This window comes from Vidua macroura, chromosome 4 (genome assembly GCF_024509145.1).
Source record: "Vidua macroura isolate BioBank_ID:100142 chromosome 4, ASM2450914v1, whole genome shotgun sequence".
NCBI lineage: Eukaryota > Metazoa > Chordata > Aves > Passeriformes > Viduidae > Vidua > Vidua macroura.
In genome coordinates this window covers 47631729-47638804 of record NC_071574.1, presented here as the reverse complement: position 1 = coordinate 47638804, position 7076 = coordinate 47631729, and the positions used below count along the sequence as shown (strand labels likewise).

Sequence of the window (7076 nt, the reverse complement as noted above, 5' to 3'; positions counted from 1 at the left end):
CCAGCCTTTAAGAGGAAATCAGTGCTCCTACAGCTGAAGAGCCATGAGAATTTTCTTACAGACTATCTCTCTCTATAAAATCCCCTTCAACTGGAGACAAGTAACTACAGTGAGTGGGAACAACTAGAGTACAGTCTTGGCAGAAGGGATTGTGTTTTTTCACTTTGATGTGAAAAGCTCTATTTGATCCAAGAAATTCATACTTCTTAAATGTTTTAAACGTGCAAGAAAAATCAAATAAGACCTTGACTTAGAGAAGGAAAAGCTTTAGTTTTCTGAAAGGCAGAAACTGCTGTAAAATTAGCTGCAGTGACAGTAATCATGTTGTTTGTCATGAGTTATGATACAGTTGAGAAGGAAGATAACCTCTGTGTAGTGTCAGCTTTATTAATACAGCTTACCTTGGCTTATCTGACACACCTCTTTTACTCAGCTACCTCATTGCAAGGCTTGTTGAAAAAATGGAAAGGGGCAAGAATTCAGATGGCTTGTTTAGGTTGCAATGTTTACAGTCCCAACAAATACTGATGCCTTCATGGATGAATCCAATTAGTATTGTACTAGTAACTAGTATTTGATATTTAATATACTATTAATATTTAATTAATAGTATTTAATAATATTTAATTTAATATTGTGGACTCCATAAATGCATCATACACATAGGAACCCCTATTTAAAAAAAACAAAGCCATCATAAAGTGTTGATGATTCTGACTCTAGGCATATTACGAGTCTGACAGGTACTTGGAGGCTGCATGATATCTCTCTGCCCAAATGGTCATGTAGCAAAATGCTGGGAAACAAGACGTATAAAAGCACCTGATGTCCTGGTGGCAACTCACTTAGCTTCTGAATTAAACTGGCTTCATTATCTTAGGAAGTAACATAGGATAGAAAACCTTCAGCAGCTTTTGAGACTGTGACTATTTTTAAATCACATGTCTTGTGAGGCTTGTTTTGACCACACTTCAATGTCAGTAACCTAAAGTATGAACTTCTGTGCTGTCCATGCTGACTTGATTTTTAGTCTCTATATTTTTCTTCTTCTTACTTGTAATTTAAAAAAAAAGTGGTCTTGGTGGTCTAGCACATTTGCCAGGGCTCTGTCATCTCCTTGCCATTCACAGTGTCTTTTAGGCTGTCATCAGATGTACAATGGATGCTTTCCCAAGTTTTATAAATTATTTTTTTTCTTGATTGTACTAATATCAACATTATGGACATATAAAATCTCATTCTCATTCACTACATTTCCTTGCCATAGGCAAGAAGAAATTTCTTGCAGAATAATCACCTTTATCTCACATATGAGGTCTCCTTCATCTGGTATTCTTCTGTGTATCCCAAGATTGTCTTTGTAACTTGTTTTTCCTTCATTTGAAGAGTTTGTTTAAAAAGAAAACAAAGTGCATGCACACACACATGCTCCCAAGCTCCAGCCAGTTTAACTACTTATTTCAAATGCTTTCCTTGAGTTACCTGACACCTTACCTGTGTTTGGGATATGTCTGTGAACAAATTCTTGAGTTTTAACAGCCCATTGCTCTTGTTCTAGGCAGGGTAGGTTTTCCTAATTATTATTCAGTCTCCTTCATATTCTCTATCAAATGCTGCTCTACTATTAACTGCTTTACTATTTGTCTTCAGAAATAGCAATTGCACATGTAGTGACCTTACACATTTTGGACAAGTAGCAGGATCTGACAACATGTCCTTGTTGACAGTTCCTGATGCTCTCAGTGGGCTGAGGTCACTGTTGGAACATTCCTGAGTGTTTCCAGTGCCATGCTTTCAGATGGCTGCTGTGGTTACCATTGTCCATGGCAGTGTTCTTTTCACCTGATGCTGTGACTTAATAATGTCACATCACCATGGGAAAGACATCTAGCTGTTGAATACTTTTTTTCCCTCTTCATCTGTCTGGGGACAGGAATCTGATTTTTCTGCTCCTCTTTCTGCATCTTTGATTTATTTATTTTCCACTATTGTGACTTTCTAACTTTACTTACTTGCAGGAAGCTGTTCTCTTCTGCCATCCTGCTCAAGATTCAAGGGTTAAAAGTTATGCAATATGAGACATTCAGATGATGTTCCTTCCTTGCTATCTACTTTCTCGAGGCCTTCATTCAAATGTTCACATGTAGTCCTGGCTCTCTAGCTGGTCAGACGTGTAGAAAAGTGTCAGGCCAATAAACAGAGATGAGTGATATGGGAACACTGAAGTGAAGGACCAGTTTGTTCTACCTATGGGCTTTATTTCACCCCTCTCTCTGCTCTTCCTTCTTGCTGCCTGCAGACCACTCAGTGCCAGTGAGGCTGAAATAACAATAAAAAGGATACTGTTTATTTCATACCTTCCTTAGAAAAGTAAAAGAGGAGATTGAGGGGATCTGATCTGCCTGGCTTTAGTCCTTAACATTTGCACTACTTCATTAGCTTTAGCTGTTAGGACTGAGGAGGGGACAGACACCACACAGGCCCCTTCTCTTAGCTGTGGGGAAGCCATCGCACGGACACGTCCCATCTCCTTGCGGATCTGCAGAGACGCCTGCCTTCTGCTCCCCTGGCAACACTTGGGTTTGAGACCCCTCCTGAGGCTGCCCTGGCTCTTCTCAGGAAGAGATCTAGCTCTCAATTTACAGTGTAGGGAACTGTAAAATATAGCACAGGTCTGTCCTGATGGGAGCCAGTCCGTGTGGTGGTGAGGTTGTTGTTGTCTCTAGTGTGTTGTTGCACTGGTCACAGCACAGGTTTCTCCTTTCAGCTAACTCCAAAGAGAATTAAATCTGTCTCCCATCCTAGCAGCCCTGATCACCAGGCCACAGTGAAGTGTTGCTCAGGGTCTGTCTGCCTTGAATTGGTTTGCAAGTAGTTTCAGGCAAGAAGCAAATGTCTAATGGATTTAGTCACCTCCACAACTGTGCAGGGATTTTTAGAGAGACCAGACCTTCATTTGGGATGTTGACAAAAGTAACTAAAATCTATCCTGTCATAATTGTTATTTAGATGTCCCAAAAGCTTAAATTGGTGGGTACTATTGTTATGTTTAAAAGCAATTCACCTAGCATTTAATTTTGTCAGCTATATTTGAGTTTGATGTAGTTCAGTTACTACTGCTTCTTTTAGATTGATGAATTTAATTTACAGACAGACTCAACAGCTTTACTGCACAGACAAGAAATTAATCCTGTGTTTAAACAAAGAGGAAATAGTAAATATTAACTAACTGCTTTCAGTCTTGAAGTCCTGATAAAATGTCATGTATAAGAATTGAGCTGTAGACTGTCTAATTAACCTTAATTTGAAACTTAACCAGCTTCATCATTAGCAGAGAACATTAAATACAAATTCTTAAAGCTATTCTTGGCAGTGAAAAATGAGGTCATCCTGCCAGACAGCTACATCAAATGATAAACTACATAACTCTGCCTCCTCCCATCTCCCTGCTGTGACTAGACCATTAGTGATAACCACCTAATTCTACCAAAGGGGATTTAGTTGTCAGCAAACAATCCTGGTCAAGGCCAAAAACCTAAAAAACAAATGTAAATCTAATTTATCTCATCTTCTTTCTGTCTGTCCAACAAACTTTTAACTCCAGGCAAAAAAAAGTTTGCCTGAATAGAAAGTAAGTAAGAACATGGCCATTCTTCCTACCACAATAAATATCTAATATTTGATGCTTCTCCAGTCTATCACAATTGTTTTTCCTATACGTTCTTTTGTGGCAAGGGAGAACTACAAATGTTTAGAACTGAAGACCATAAGTCTGCAGGTAAGAGTATCTCAGTAATAATGTATTAATCCTGTAAGTTTTCAAATGGTTTTACATTACAGAATTAGCTGGCTTCAAGGTATCCATCTTCATGGTCTTCCATCTCCTTGCTCAGCACAGCTGAGAGGCTGGCCCTGTTTATTCTGCTTCTCCCTCTTTCCATGCTGTTCTCTCAGTATGCAAAGGAAAAGGAGCTTTTCAGGGAATTTTGCTGGAATTTTTGTTTGTTTGAGGTTTTTTTTTTTAATTATTATTTTTTTTTATTTGTTTATTTACAGTTGAATTTACCTGCATTTGTATTGTGTCAGAGCTGCCAGCATGCTTTGCTCTTGTGATGTATTCAAAGCACTGGATATTTCAGTGGCAGCTGCTGACTCTTGCCCTGTCTTATTAGTTGTTATCAGGTGCTGATTCCTTCAGCAAACATAGTGAAAGGTATCAGTCATTCCCTCAGCTTGCTAGGGTTGCTTCAGCAGTGGCCCAGGGGGAAGGAAACTGTTTCCAAAATGGCCTGTTGGTTGGTCCTTGACTGGTGTGCACTAGGGACAGAGACAGCCTAAGAGAAGGATTTAAGAGAAGCTGAGCCTTTTCTGGGTCTGAACTCAGTAAGGCTCAGGAGCTCCTGGTGGCAAGTTGTTGCCCATGAGACCATACATGTAAGAATCCATATACACTTCTGTCTCCATTATGGACCTAAAACTGATTTTTCAGGCTCACACATACTTATTTCAGACTGTGGTGTGGGCCATTGTACAGAAGCCCTAAGGTTTCTCTCAGCAACAGTTATTCAGCTATGTATTTGGTAACAAACTTCTCTGCTGAGATCTTAACTGAGACTTACTGATTTTCTTCTGACAAAGAATTCTCTGAAATGTAAAGAATTATCTGAAATTAGAAACCAGAAATACTTCCAACAATAGTGTCTCCCTATTGTTAGAAAATCTGAAAGTGTGAGCTGGTTTTTCATGATTAAAAGCATTTATATGAATGTTACTAGTCACAATTACTGGTTGAATTGAAGAGAAATGTTTGCTCAGCAGTTTGCTAAGTAAGATACAACCTTCACATAGCATGAGATTTTAAAATTTTGTTAAATTTCTTATGACTTCCTATCTGTGCCCAGTAGGAGCTTTTGTCTGAGCTGCTGCAGGAGCCTGTGACAATCTGCAGAACCAAAATATTAAGGCATTGTTTCCAATATAAGTTGTAAATTGTGGTAACATTTCTGGATTAACTAGTAGGATGTATGGTGGCAATCTTCCTTTTTATTAATGTGAACAATTCAGACCTTGGGCTTAGTTCTAGGTAATTTGAAGCAAATAAATTGATTATTAAAACGAGCCTTGTCAAATGAAAGAAGGCTGTGCAACAAAAACAAGTTCAGAATCTGTAGTCTTTTCAAATTGGCACCAGATAACAGTGTTCCATCAGATTTTAAATCTAGGACTTCACTCTTAGTTGCCACTGAGAGGCTGTTCTGCTGCATTGTATTCCTCATTATGCTGTCAATAATTTTGCAACAGACATCTTAGTTAAGATTCCATTAAAATTTGCAGTCCCCTTCGATCACATCTTGGTTTATTTTAAAAGAATTATCAACCTAAGAATATTTTAAGAGTAAACTTGAACAAAACTGATTGCCTTTAAACTCTGCAGATCTGGAAAAACTCCCTTTTTCTGCCATATAAAAACTCACTCAGATTCTGAAGGCTAGGACACTGTGGTAATCTGAATGTGTCCATGTAAAATGTTTCTCAAGTTTAGAATCTTAATGCTGCATTTCTAAAGCCTGAGATGTGTAACCTAGATTATTTCATTCAATATGTGGGTTTTGTGTTGCTGTTTTATCCAGAGATTCAATATAATCAATGTAAGTAATAAGTGTTCAAATACTTACAGCTCTCCCAATGTTACTGGTATCAGTCTTGAGAGCAGGCTGTCTTCAAGATGATTGTCACAGGAAAAAAGAATGGTGCCTCTGGGTGATGTTTGAAGTTATTGAGAAATCTAGCAGGAGATATCCAGATAAATTGTAGATGTAAGTGCTGATCTTGCCCTATAGAAAGAGAAATTTCAGCCTCCTGAATGGTTTAGCAAGAATATTTATACACAAACACTAGTGTTACCTGAAATCATCAATTTGCAAACAGGATATTTGCACCAAGTAGGGAAAGAATGTAGATGCTGTTGGTTTTGTCTTCATGCAGGAGCATGGATTAGACTAGAATTATGGTCTGTCATTCATGGGCTTGTGCTCAATGAAGTATCAAAGGTGGTACATGAAAGCATTGCCATGAATTGAATGCTTCAGTCACAATCAACCGTTACAGAGATGCAGATTTGAGAGCACTCTTAAAATATTTGCATTAATTGCATTTGTAATCTTATTTATAGGAATGAAAACACAACTGTAAAATAGCTTATTAGTCTAAACTATGCAATGATCTTTCCTCACAAATGTTAAACAATAAGGTATGTCAATCAATTTGATTAAATCAGTCAACTGTTTGATTGATCATGCTCTCCCCAATCCAAAATGTCTGTCAATTCTCTTAAAATACATCAATGTCTTAGATGGCTTCTAGAATCTTCTTTCATCTTTATTTTATTTGCCACTGTGACACTATTTGTTAGCAAAAAAGTATGAAATAAAACATTAACAACAAGAATTAGTGGAAAGCCAAGAGACTAGAAATTAAAGTTAACTATAAATTTATGAATATTTGTACTAACTTGATGATAACCATCATTGCTGTTATTTTTGCTCTCAGTAGAGCATGCATGCCCTTATTTTTCTGAGCACCAGTCTAAAATACACTGAAAACCTTCAGTAAGCCCATTTTGAAGCGGGTAAAAATCCTGAATCATAAATTGTAGCAGAATCTTTAGCACTGTTAAATGCTGCTTACCTTTCCTTTCTAAATGGGTAGACTACTAAATTTAATTTTTTTAATGCACCCGTCATACTAGAGTATCAGCTGATGTCTACTGTAATTTACTGAGACAGGCTTGATATGCCTGGAATATGGAATGACATACTCAATTCCCCATGTCTCTTCCTTCCTTCTCAGAGACCTAATTTACAGAAGATTGCTGTTTCAGCTGAAAAGGCAATGGATATTTTTGAATGTTTTCCAGAGATTTGCCTAGCTTAAGGTCAATCATAACTGAGTCTAAAAAGACTAACATAAAGGCTGTGTATAAAGCATGCTTTTATTAACACAGCCCTCCCACCCATTAGAGTACAAACCATGTAATGATGCCTGCAATATCAATTCACAGTGTCAAGCAAAAGTGG

At 37.7% G+C, this 7076-nt stretch overlaps 1 long non-coding RNA gene across 1 annotated transcript; it reads right to left on the bottom strand.

Annotated features, from left to right (window-relative positions):
• Positions 1–366: 366 nt before the first annotated feature.
• LOC128806473 (uncharacterized) lies at positions 367–1734 on the bottom strand. Its single transcript, XR_008436833.1, has 3 exons — positions 1495–1734; positions 1298–1374; positions 367–449 (listed from the first exon to the last, which is right to left on the bottom strand). It is a non-coding gene; the product is annotated as an uncharacterized LOC128806473 (long non-coding RNA).
• Positions 1735–7076: the final 5342 nt, after the last annotated feature.